The 13,912-nt window shown below is 43.0% G+C and overlaps 1 protein-coding gene and 1 long non-coding RNA gene across 2 annotated transcripts in view; both read left to right on the top strand.

Annotated features, from left to right (window-relative positions):
* The window catches only part of LOC132837101 (histone H4-like), a 468,073-nt gene that overhangs the window by 264,420 nt on the left and 189,741 nt on the right, over window positions 1-13,912 (top strand). The window lies entirely within an intron of this gene.
* LOC132837279 (uncharacterized) lies at window positions 1,473-13,259 on the top strand. Its single transcript, XR_009647501.1, has 3 exons — window positions 1,473-1,545; window positions 8,043-8,124; window positions 12,799-13,259. It is a non-coding gene; the product is annotated as an uncharacterized LOC132837279 (long non-coding RNA).

Raw genomic sequence — 13,912 nt, forward strand, 5'->3', positions numbered from 1 at the left:
CGGGGCACAGATTGCAGGAATATTTCTAAGTGGCTGGCAAATAGCGTAACGTTTTACTGCTTACATCAGTGCTTGATGGATACAGAATAAAACCTCTCTTGAAGTAACACTAATTGACTATTACACAGAGGAGCAGAGTCTGAATGGACAGATGTTGAGTTAATGCAAAATGTGTAAATAAAGACACGACAGATACAGAGTTGAAGTGATGCATATATAGCATGCTAACAGTTGCTGGTTAACAAGTATTTGCATAACACTGAGAAATGCTGTAAATCCCTATTTGAAGCTGCATGACACCTAAGCAGTTATCAATAGGTCTCTGGGCCGACAGTTATCAATCAAGTTCTCAGAAATATATTAATCCCACACTCGACGTGACACAACTCTCGACTCAGGAAAAGTATGACATAGAAACTTTTTCTTTTCATTTCTCTTTAACTGTACAATTGAGAATGAATTGCATCAACACCAACGGTCAGCTTACAGCGGATTGTGTAACTTGACAACAAATGTAATCACAATTTCAAATGGATGAGTTTTTTTTTCCACAGTGATAAGTTCTGTGTTAATTCAGAGGAAACTGAGTGACAGACAGAGCAGGGCAATGACTTTGTTCATCCAGCTCACTCCAGCCCCACCTGTATCTGGGACTGAACCTTTTCTCCCCGAAGCTAATTGTTCCTGACCAGAGGAGCGCATGCGTGAGGCCCTCCCCCAGCGCTGCCATTGAGGAGCATTTACTCAGTGAGTGTAAGAGGTTTGTTTGAAACAGACCGCAATGGAGAGATCAGCGCCCAGGGAAGTGAGGGAACAGCAGGCTCCTTCCAGCAGCACATCGGGATGGGAGCCTGGGACACAGAGGGGGCTCCGAGGCCGGGATTGATTCGGGGTGAGTTCAGGGAGAACCGGGGGCTGTTTGTAAGAGGCCGAGCGGAGCAGGAACTGGTCCAGGAACTTGGAGTGAGCGGGCTGGGGGGAAGAGAGAGGCCTTTCTCGGGCTGTGTGTGGGCCTGCTGAGGGAGGCAGAGCGGGAAGAAGCTGCTGTGGGACATTCTTGTGGGTTACAATCCTCTGAACTCTGTTGTGCAGTCAATAGCGGAATCGCAGATGGGATACTCTTGGGGAAAAAAAGACATAGCACCTTTGTTTCTCTCTCCAACAGGTAGTGTGTTGGGAGTTGGATATTGAACTGTGTCAGCATTCCAGTGATGAGTAGTCCCATTCATGGAGCTGTGCAGTTTTTGCTTAGTTTCTCCATCTCACTCAATTGGTACCGAATCATATAAAAAACAAACACAATCTCCAGACAAAGAGTAGCTCAGTGCAGCAATAGAATCAGGTCCGTGGTTCTATTTAAGTTGCTGGCTTATCCTAATGAATATGCAATGAATGTCACATTGATCAATATTGCCAGACTCGCCTCATGTTGATTAATAGGTGGTGTTTCTGGCTTCCTCCAGACAAATACCTGAGGGACTAAGACACTGTAATACTTTCTCAGCTCAAAGCGAAGTGTGACCAGCTGCCTGGAGCAAACAGCAGGTATGTAACCCATTGACATTTACACCAGTTTTGAAGATAGACAAACTGAATCCTCATCCAAAATAGACACTCAGGAACAATATTAAAATCTGCATTTAATAAGAACATTTTCAAAGTTGCAATAAAGATAAACAAATAGATCATACTTTTATATAATTTCAACAACCATCCGTGAGGTAGCTGCTCAGTACAGAGATGGAGGGAAACTGTGCTCATCAACAGTTTCTCACTCTCCATTCTCAGTGCACATCACCCCATTTCCAAAAGGTGTTATTATTCACAGCCATCGCGTCAGCACAGAAACAGACTCTTTGGTCCAATTCGTCCATGACGATCAGATATCCTAACCCAATCCCAGCACATGGCCCATATCCCTCTAATCCCTTCCTATTCACATACCCATTCAGGTGCCTTTTAAATATTGTAGTTGTACCAGCCTCCACCACTTATCCACGCTGCTCATGATTTTATGAACCTCTATAAAGGTCCCTCTCCAGGGAAAAGAGCTCCAGCCTATTCAGCTTCTACCGCTAACTCAAATCCTCCAACCCTGATGAATCACATTTACATGGAGTTTATCTATGACTGAGAGGGACAGCATTAATCTTTTACTGAATAATCATCACTGACAGAGATGACAATTAAATAATGATTTCCAAACAAAGTCTCACTCCTAAAAGACCACCTAGTGGTAGCTCATGTGCTACTCCCAACACCTCCCTCTATAACCCACTGGCAATATAACTTCTCATTTCTCATCAGTCTGAATATGTGATGGTCTCCATTTCCTCATTAAGACATCATTATTAAGATAATAATATGCAGGGATATATTCAGATTCGTTTTCTATGTTGGCCTTTTTGTACAATTGCTTTCAATTTTCATCTTTCTGCTGTAACTTGCTTAATTTATCTCAGCTATGTCTTCCCAGTTTGTTTCAACCATCTAATCAAACAGGGTCTCTGCTAATTTCACTTCAACTTTCTTATCTGTACTCTTTCATCTCTCCTGTTTCAACTGGTGACTTTGTCACCACACAGTCAGGAAAAATCCCAGGATATATGTCCAGCAATAATTCAGTTGCCTGAGTTTTCACTGGCTTTTCAACAACAGTAGGCAGCACTCCTACCCGTGAATCAACAATATCATTAGCAAGGACAGATTGTATTCCCAGAGCTGAGTGTTTGTCCAATACTCCTACCACAACTTCTCCACTCTTCACTGGACACTCTAACCTCACTTCTCACAATTCAGTGTTTCTTGTGTCAACATGAATTCCCGTTACTAGTACCTTTTCTGACAATAGTCCTTCAGATGTACATATCTCCTCATCTTTCAGCATCACGGATTGAGAGGATCTTTGTATCTCTTAATATTGTAACCACTGTACCTTGATCCTCCTGGCCTATACGAGTAAACTTTACCTTCAGAGGTGGATGGTTTAAGAAGATCTGGCACCTCCGACCAGCTTGTGCATTCTGGTGCAGCTTTCAAGCCTCCATTGTACTTTCTGTTACCACCCCAACAAAATTCACTGGCTTATCCTGTATCCGACATCAGGTTTCCCAGTGTTTTTCCTAACCCACCAACACTGAGATTTTGCATAGCCTACTTTATTGCAGGGAAAACACGTTAGCTTTTTAACTTCTCTTTCCCCTTCAAGGGTTTCCTTTTTTAACTTGTGATAAGTCATCCTTACGACCTTCACTGAGATCTGTCATTTCCTTTCCATGTGACGATTTCTCTTATCCTCAACTTCAATCTCTCATGGATTGAAATTGGTTTGAGAAGCCAAACTTTGATCAACTCATAACCATCAGCCGTTGCAGCTGCCAATCTTGCCATTTTAACTCTCTGCTCTTCCACATGGGTTTTCACTACTTCAGGAAGTGAATTTTTGAACTCCTGTCTAAATGCCAATTTCCAAAGTTCAAACTCCCTCTCTTTCTTCCTTTCCTTTCTCCCATTTTCTCTCTCTCCTCGCTCTCTTCTGCATTTAATCATAATTCAAACGATTTTAATTCTGTTGCCCTTTCCTTCTGTTTTGCCTCTAACTCAAGTTCCTGCATTTTTTCATTGAATGTTAGCCATCTCTAAAGATTCTGATGGTGTTTCCAACAAATGTAAATGCTGAGCTACCGCTGTAATTTTCTCTCCTTTCCTCATGGAAGGACAATGACTCGATCCCAGATTGTCTGCTATTTCCAGCAGCTTACCCTTAATCACCTTTTGTAAAAGCCCCAAAATCACTTCTTCCACCTGCAGAAAACTCTTGATGACTGAAAGAGTCATTGCTCTCCCAAACACTGTTTAAACCAACTGAATTCAAAACCGGGAACAAAAGACACTAACACCTGCCACTTGCTGCCTTCAAGCCCAACAACCCTAATCCCAAATCAGAACTACAGAACAAATCCTGCAAAGAGCCCCCAAACCAATACAGACCAGGCCAGACTCCCTCAAAACATTTCAAGTAGCTCGGACCCTAACTTTGCTAGTTGTTTTAAGCAGGTGTTATTCCAGGAGTGATGTAGCTGGTCAAACCACATAGTTTTAAACAAAACACAATTGATTTACAAGATTATCAAATGAAGCACAAACAAATGCTCCTATGCCTTAAAAGAGAACAGAATACTAATTAACTTAATCTATCCAAAAACCCTACAGATTATACTAACTTAATGATGCTGTTCCCAATATTTGCAATAATCCCCACAAACATTCCTTGGCACAAAAAGATTAAATCAAACACAGGGTCTTACAGGAGAGCTGTCAGAGAGAGACAGTATCAGCATGGACTGGCTTCTTTGGGTTCAGCAGGTTTTTCAACTGACTGACTACATTCAGTCAATAGCCAGACAGCTAAAGACCAAACCAAACCAGAGAAAAGCTGAGCTGGGAAAACTGGGCCACTCCCCTTTCATTGTACAAGTGTTCTTTTTAAAAATGTGGAAGCCTTTTGCCTGGGGCATTACCTGTTAGCTATAATTAAAATACCCATCAAGTTAGACTTTTCGGAGCCTGTTGACTTTTACAGGCTTGTTAAAGGAGCAGCATCATCACAGCAGACTGGTTCAAAAAGTTAAAGCTCTGGGATCCAGGGTAGTGTGGTGAATTGGATGCAAAGTTGGCTTAGTAACAGGAAACAATAGACAATAGGTGCAGGAGTAGGCCATTCTGCCCTTCGAGCCTGCACCACCATTCAATATGATCATGGCTGATCATCCTTAATCAGTATTCTGTTCCTGTCTTATCTCCATAACCCTTGATTCTACTATCCTTGAGAGCTCTATCCAACTCTTTCTTAAATGAATCCAGAGACTGGGCCTCCACTGCCCTCTGGGGCAGAGCATTCCACACAGCCACCACTCTCTGGGTGAAGAAATTTCTCCTCATCTCTGTCCTAAATGGTCTACCTCGTATTTTTAAGCTGTGTCCTCTGGTTCGGCACTCACTCGTCAGCGGAAACATGTTTCCTGCCTCCAGAGTGTCCAATCCTTTAATAATCTTATATCTCCCTCTCGGTCTTCTAAACTCAAGGGTATACAAGCCCAGTCGCTTCAGTCTATCAGCATAAGGTAGTCCCGCCACTCCAGGAATTGACCTCGTGAACCTATGCTGCACTCCATCAATAGCCAGAATGTCTTTCCTCAAATCTGGAGACCAGAACTGCACACAATATTCCAGGTGTGGTCTCGCCAGGCCCTGTACAGCTGCAGAAGCACCTCTTTGCTTCTATACTCAATCCCTCTTGTTATGAAGGCCAGCATGCTATTAGCCGCCTTCACTACCTGCTGGACCTACATGCTTACCTTCATTGACTGGTGTACAAGAACACCCAGATCTTTTTGTACTGCCCCCTTTACCTAAATTGATTCCATTTAGGTAGTAATCTGCCTTCCTGTTCTTGCCATCAAAGTGGATAACCATACATTTATCCACATTAAACTGCATCTGCTGTGCATCTGACCACTCACCTAACCTGTCCAGGTCACCCTGTAATCTCCTAACATCCTCCTCACATTTCACCCTGCCACCCAGCTTAGTATCATCAGCAAATTTGCTAATGTTATTACTAATACCATCTTCTATATCATTAATGTATATTGTAAAAAGCTGCGGTCCCAGCATTGATCCCTGCGGTACCCCGCTGGTCACTGCCTGCCATTCCGAAATGGAGCTGTTTATCACTACTCTTTGTTTCCTGTCAGCCAACCAACTTTCAATCCAAGTTAGTACTTTGCCCCCAGTACCATGCGTCCGAACTTTGCTCACTAACCTCCTATGTGGGACTTTATCAAAAGCTTTCTGAAAGCCCAGGTACATTTCATCTACTGGATCTCCCTCGTCCATCTTCAGAGTTACATCCTCAAAAAATTCCAGAAGGTTAGTCAGGCATGATTTCCCCTTCATAAATCCATGCTGACTCTGACCCATCCTGTTACTACTATCCAGATGTGTCGTAATTTCATCCTTTATAATAGACTCCAGCATCTTTCCCACCACTGAGGTCAGACTAACCGGTCTATAATTTCCTGCTGTCTCTCTCCCACCTTTCTTAAAAAGTGGTACAACATTAGCCACCCTACAATCCGCAGGAACTGATCCCAAATCTATCGCATTCTGGAAAATAATCACCAACGCATCCACGATTTCTCGAGCCATCTCCTTCAGTACCCTGGGAATGTAGACCATTAGGCCCTGGGGGCTTATAAACCTTCAGACCTAACAGTCTCTCCAACACCAATTCCTGGCAAATATAAATTCCCTTCAGTTCAGGTCCTTCAGCCACTGTTACTTCAGGGAGATTGCTTGTGTCTTCCCCAGTCAAGACAGGTCGGAAGTACCAATTCAATTCTTCTGCCATTTCTTTGTTCCCCGTAATATATTCCTCTGTTTCTCTCTTCAAGGGCCCAATTTTAGTCTTAACCATTTTTTTGCCTTTCACATACCTAAAAAAAGCTTTTACTATCCTCCTTTATATTTTTGCCAGTTTACTTTCGTACCTCATTTTTTCTCTGCGTATTTCCTTCATAGTAATCCTCTGTTCTTTAAAACCTTCCCAGTCCTCCGTTTTCCCACTTATCTTTGCTATGTTATACTTTTTCTCTTTTACCTTTATATGTTTCCTAACTTCCCTCGTCAGCCACGGCCACCCATCCCTCCTCCTAGGATCTTTCTTCCTTTTTGGAATGAAATGATCCTGCATCTTCTGCATTATACACAGAAATATCTGCCATTATTCCTCCACTGTCATCCCTGCTAAAGTATTGTACCATTGAACTTTGGCCAGCTCCTCCCTCATAGCTCCATAGTTCCCTTTATTCAGCTGAAATATTGTCGCTTCCGATTGTACCCTTTCCCTTTCAAATTGCAGATTGCATATTATGATCACTACTTCCCAATGGTTCCTTCACTTCGAGATCCCTGATCAATTCTGGTTTGTTGCACAATACCAGATCCAGAATTGCCTTCTCCCTGGTAGGCTCCAGCACCAGCTGTTCTCAGAATCCATCTCTGAGGCACTGCACAAAGTCTCTTTCTTGAGGTGCAATACCATCCTGATTCTCCCAGTCTACTTGCATGTTATATTCTTTGGAACAGAGGTGCCATGATTAAGGAATATTATTTAGTGAATACTAAATAGTGAGCCACTAATGAAGGAGCAGAACTCTGAAAGCTTGTGCTTCCAAATAAACCTGTTGAACCATAACCTAGTGTTGTGTGATTTTTTTTCATGAAATAGTGAGGGGGAGAGGTTAGAGTACACAGGAGGAACCTGTTTCCTTTGCAGAGGGTTCAAACACCAGGGATCATTGATTCAAAAGAAGTGGTGTAGGATTACATGATATGTGAGGATTATGTTTTTTATGTATAGAGTGTGGGTATCTGGAATTTGCTGCCTGATTTGGTGGCGCAGGCAAAGACCCTAAACTCTTTTAAACAAAAATCCCTGGAACTGCACCTCAAGTTCTGTTAACTGCAAGGCTACGGTCTGTGGCAAGAAGATGGGTTGAGAAAGGGCATCTGGGGTCTTTGGGGTGGCATGGACAAATGGGCTGAATAGCCCCTCTGTGCTGTATTATTTTTACGATTCAATAGATAACAATTGGACCCTGCCAGTCTTTGCAGTGTGAATATGTAAATATATTGACCATATAATGAATGTTACAGTTTAATAACTACACTCACACATTCACCAAGCAGGAACTGACAGGTATAGATCAATATTAAACTCACATACCCACTTGCATCATTTATGGAGCTCTATGGGTGTTGTTTCGTTTCTGGATCTCATTCCTTTGGGCTTAGAATTTTAAGAAAAATTGGACAAGGAACAGCTCAGGGCAGGAGTGGAATCAGACCCGTGGTTCCGTTTTAAATTGCTGGCTTTAAATAAAAAAAATCCTTAATGATGAGGAACTGAATGTTACATTGATGTTGCCAATCACAGCTGATGTTGGTTTACAGGAGGTATCTCTTCTGTCTTCTTCCAGGCAGGTACTCAAGGGACCAAGACAATGTAATATTCCTTCGGTACAGAGCCAAGTGTGACCAGCTGCTTCAAATAAACAGCAGGTATGTTACTGCTGTCAGAGTGAAGAACATCCTTTTCACAGTCAGAGTGAATTGAGCCAGACTCACATTGACCTCCATTTCCAGAGAGATATGTTCAAACCAAGAGTCAAACACCACCGATGAAATGGAAGTTTATATTTTTTTAATCTATATTCTCAATGCGTCCTACCCAGTTCCAATCAACTTGAATGAATCCTCATCCAAAGTATACACTATTAAAATCTGAACATCGAACGGTACAGGACAGGAACAGGTCCTTCAAACCACGATGTTGTGCAGAACATGCCACCAAAATGCGATTAATCTCTTCTGCCTTCCCTCGGTCCATAACCCTCCGTTTCTTGCATATTCATTTACTTACCCAGAAGTCCTTTCAATACCCTTATCTGCCTCCATCTCCACCCCTGGCCCTGTGTTCCACTGCTACCAGTTTCTTTGTTGAAAAATAAAACTCATGGAGTCATAGAGATGTACAGCATGGACATGCCGACCAGATATCTCAACCCAATCTAGTCCCACCTGCCAGCACCCGGCCCATATCCCTCCAAACCCTTCCTATTCATGTACCCATCCAAATGCCTCTTAAATGTTGTAATTGTACCAGCCTCCACCACTTCCTCTGGCAGCTCATTCCATACTCGTACCACCCTCTGTGAAAACGTTGTCCCTTAGATCTCTTTTAAATCTTTCCCTTCTCACCCTAAACCTATGCCCTCTAGTTCTGGACTCCCCAACCCCAGGGAAAAGACTTTGCCTATTTACCCTATCCATGCCCCTCATAATTTTGTAAACCTCTGTAAGGTCACCCTTCAACCTCCGATTCTCCAGGGAAAACAGCCCCAGCCTGTTCAGCGTCTCCCTATAGCTCAAATCCTCCAACCCTGGCAACATCCTTGTAAATCTTTTCTGACCCCTTTCAAGTTTCACAACATCTTTTCGATAGAAAGGAGACCAGATTTGCATGCAATATTCCAAAAGTGGCCTAACCAATGTCCTGTACAGGCGCAACATGACCTCCCAACTCCTGTACTCAATACTCTGATCAACAAAGGAAAGCATACCAAACGCCGCCTTCACTATCCTATCTACTGTGAGTCCACTTTCAAGGAGCTATAAACCTGCAATCCAAGGTCTCTTTGTTTCACAACACTCCCTAGGACCTTACCATTAGGTGTATAAATCCTGCTAAGATTTGCTTTCCCAAAATGCAGTACCTCGCATTTATCTGAATTAAACTCCATCTGCCACTTCTCAGTCCATTGGTCCATCTGGTCAAGATCCTATTGTAATTTGAGGTAACCTTCTTCGCTGTCCACTACACATCCAATTTTGGTGTACCTCTTATGTTCGCATCCAAATCGTTTATGTAAATGACAAAAAGTAGAGGGCCCAGCACCGAGCCTTGTGGCATTCCACTGGTCATAGGCCTCCAGTCTGAAAAACAACCCTCCACCACCACCCTCTATCTTTTATGTCTGAGCCAGTTTGTATCCAAATGGCTAGTTCTCCCTGTATTCCATGAGAGCTAACCTTGCTCATCACCCTCCCATGGGGAACCTTGTCGAACGCCTGACTGAAGTCCATGTGGATCACATCTACAGCCCTGCTCTCATCAATCCTCTTTGTTACTACTTCAAAAAACATGATTTCCCAAGATAACTATCCCTAATTAGTCCTTGCCTTTCCAAATACATGTACATCCTGTCCCTTAGGATTCCCTCCAACAACTTGCCCACCACCGTGGTCAGGCTCACTGGTCCACAGTGCCCTGGCTTGTCTTTACTGCCCTTCTTAAACAGTGACACCACGTTTACCAACCTCCAGACTTCTGGCACCTCACCTGTGACTATCGATGATACAAATATTTCAGCAAGAGGCCCAGCAATCACTTCTTTAGCTTCCCACAGAGTTCTCGGGCACACCTGATCAGGTCCTGGGGATTTATCCACCTTTACCCATTTCAAGACATCCAGCACTTCCTCCTATGTAATCGGGACATTTTGCAAAATGTCACCATCTATTTCCCTACAGTCTATATCTTCCATATCCTTTTCCACAATAAATACTGATGCAAAATACTCATTTAGTATCTTCTGCCATTTTCTGTGGCTCCACACAAAGGCCACCTTGCTGATCTTTGAGGGGTCGTATTCTCTTCCTAGTTACCCTTTTGTCCTTAATGTATTTGTAAAAACCTTTTGTATTCTCCTTAATTCTATTTGCCAAAGCTATCTCAGGTCCCCTTTTTGCCCTCCTGATTTCCCTCTTAATTATACTTCTACTTCCTTTATACCCTTCTAAGGATTCACTTGATCTATCCTGTCTATACTTTACATATTCTTCCTTCTTTTTCTTAACCAAACCCACAATTTCTTTCGTCATCCAGCATCTATCAGCCTTTCCTTTCACCATGCCAGGAATATACTTTTTCTGGATTCTCGTTATCTCATATCTGAAGGCTTCCCAATTTCCAGCCATCCCTTTACCTGCGAACATCTGCCCCCAATCAGCTTAGGTTCTTGACTAATACCGTCAAAGTTGGCCTTTCTCCAATTTAGAACTTCAACTTTTATATCTGGTCTATCCTTTTCCATCACGAATTTAAATCTAATAGAATTATGGTCGCTGGCCCCAAAGTGTCCACCACTGACACCTCAGTCACCTGCCCTGCCTTATTTCCCAAGCATAGGTCAACTTTTGCACCTTCTCTAGTAGGTACATCCACATACTGAATCAGAAAATTGTCTTGTACACACTTAACAAATTCCTCTCCATCTAAACCCTTAATACTATGGCAGTCCCAGTCTATGCTTGGAAAGTTAAAATCCCTGACCATAACCACCCTACTATTCTAACAGATAGCTGAGATCTCCTTACAAGTTTGTTTCTCAATTTCCCTCTGACTATTAACTTCCCTGGATGTATTTCCAGGAATATCCTGCCTCAGCACAGCTGTAATGCTATAGCTTACCAAAGATGCCACTCCCCCTCCTGTCTTGCCTCCCTTTCTATTTATATCCTGGAACATTAAGCTGCCAGTCCTGCCCATCCCTGAGCCATGTTCCTGTAATTGCTGTGATATCCCAGTCCCATATTCCTAACCATGCCCTGAGTTCATCTGCCTTCCCTGTTAGGCCCCTTGCATTGAAATAAATGCATTTCAATTTATTAGTCCTACCTTGTCCCTGCTTTCCCTGACTGTTTGACTCGCTTCTGTTCTCAACTGTACTAGTCTCAGACTGATCTCTTTCCTCACTATTTCCCTGGGTCCCACCCCATGCCCACACCCCCCACCTTACTAGTTTAAATCCTCCCGAGCAGCTTGAGCAAATTTCCCTGCCAGTATATTAGTCCCCTTCTGGTTTAGTGCAATTCGTCCTTCTTGACCAGGTCACTTCTACCTCCCAAAGAGATTCCAATGATCCAAAAATGTGAATCCTTCCCCCATACACTAGCTCCTCAGCCATGCGTTAATCTGCTCTGTCCTCCTATTCCTGCCCTCACTAGCTTGTAGCACTGGGAGTAACCTCCTTGTTGTGGTTGTGTTCGCCGAGCTGGGAATTTGTGTTGCAGACGTTTCGTCCCCTGTCTAGGTGACATCCTCAGTGCTTGGGATCCTCCTGTGAAGCACTTCTGTGATGTTTTCTCTGGCATTTATAGTGATTTGTACCTGCTGCTTCCGGTTGTCAGTTCCAGCTGTCAGCCGCAGTGTCCATGGACAGCTGGAACTGACAACCGGAAGCGGCAGGTACAAATCACTATAAATGTCGGAGGAAACATCACAGAATTGCTTCACAGGAGGCTCCCAAGCACTGAGGATGTCACCTAGACAGGGGACGAAACGCCTGCAACACAAATTCCCAGCTCGGTGAACACAACCACAACAGTAACCTTCTTTTAAATTTCTGCCTAACTCTCTGTAATCTCCCTTCAGAATCTTAACCTTTTCCCTTCCTATGTTGTTGTGGACAATGACCTCTTGCTGGCCCCTCTTCCCTATGAGAACATTCTGTACCCTCACTGAGACATCCTTGATCCTGGCACCAGGGAACCAACACGCCATTATGCTTTATCGTTTCTGACCACCTAAAATGTCTGTCAGTAACTTGGATTACAGAATCCCCTAACACAATTGATCTCTTGGAAGCCGACATACCCCTCGTTGCATTAGAGCCAGTCTCAATACCAGAAACTTGGATTCTCAGGGGAACGTAGCATGAATAGCATCACCCCCTACACTTTCCAAAACAGCGTACCTGTCCAAAGGGAAATCAAATATTGACATGAAAAGGTACACATTCAGACAGATACCCAGAGGTTAACGGGCAAAGAATGAGAAAGCTCTCATAAAGTGGTCTGATTACAAACCTGTGAACAACAAATTCAAAATACAGATGCAGAATATAACTTACAATCATAAACTGTGCCATTGAATAAAAGTTGTGGAAATTATCAAAACTGCTCTATACTGTTGAGACTCCCAATGATAGAAAAAGTCTCACTTTCATTTGCAATACATAGACTTTCTCCAGTGCAGACAGAGGTCATTTGGTCCATCCCCCTGCAACAACTCTCCAAAGCGGATCCCATGCAGATGTAGACCCCACCCTATCCCCATAACTCCACGTTTACCACAGTTAACCCACTGATACTGCATATCCTTGAATAATACAGGACAATTTACCATGGCTAATCCAGCAAACCTACACATCTTTGGACCATGCAAAGAAACTAGAGCACCCAGAGGAAACCCATGGAGACACGGGCAGAACGTGCAAACTGCACACAGATAATGAACCAAGGCTGGAATTGAATCTGTGTCTCTGGCACCACTATGCCACCCTGACATGGATGGCAATTGATAAAATCTTATTCATGTTGAGCAACAGAGATTTGAAGTAAATAGAGCTCCTGCAGTTTCTGCAAGTGTCATGTTAAACAGAGACAAATATATAAGTACACTCACTTATTCACAGAACACAAACTGACAGGTACCGATACTTTCAGGTACAGATGCACTCATCCATTCATATAGTTGAAGCTGTCAGATATAGACTGATGATTGCACAAACACATTCACATTGCAGAAACTGACATGTACATTTTGATAACACACCCATATTCCCAGAGCAAAATCTCACAGGTATATATTGATTACTGTATTTTTACATTCAACTAGAATCTAATGGGGCAGATTGATAACTAAAATTGCATTGACATAGCAAATGCTGATAGGTAGAGACTGATAATGCCACTCTCATATTCACACAGCAGAATCTGACTGGGGCAGATAGATAATTAGACTGTCATCTTCACATCACAGAAACCGACAGGGAGAGATAGATAACAAGACAGTCGTATTCAAATTGGAGAAACGGATGGACAGATCAATAACTACACTTCCATATTTACATAGCAGAAACTGACAGGTACAGGCGGATGGGCAAAAGTGAGGACTGCAGATGCTGGAGATTAGAGTCGGGAGTGTGGTGCTGGAAAAGCATAGCAGATCGGGCAGCATCTGACGAGCAGTAGAATCGATGCTTTGTTTAAAAGCCCTTCATCAGTACAAATGGATAACTACACCAATACATTTACATTGAAGAAACTGACAGGGAGAGATTGATAACTACACTCATGCGTTCCTATCACTGAGAACAACAGGTACATTCCAATATGGACCCCCACATTTCATTTAGCAGAAGATGGCAGGTAGACATTGATAACTGCGTTCACATTTTAACAATGCAGAAACTGACATGGACAATTGATTAAACTCTCACATTTA

This window comes from Hemiscyllium ocellatum, chromosome 49 (genome assembly GCF_020745735.1).
Source record: "Hemiscyllium ocellatum isolate sHemOce1 chromosome 49, sHemOce1.pat.X.cur, whole genome shotgun sequence".
Classification (NCBI taxonomy): domain Eukaryota; kingdom Metazoa; phylum Chordata; class Chondrichthyes; order Orectolobiformes; family Hemiscylliidae; genus Hemiscyllium; species Hemiscyllium ocellatum.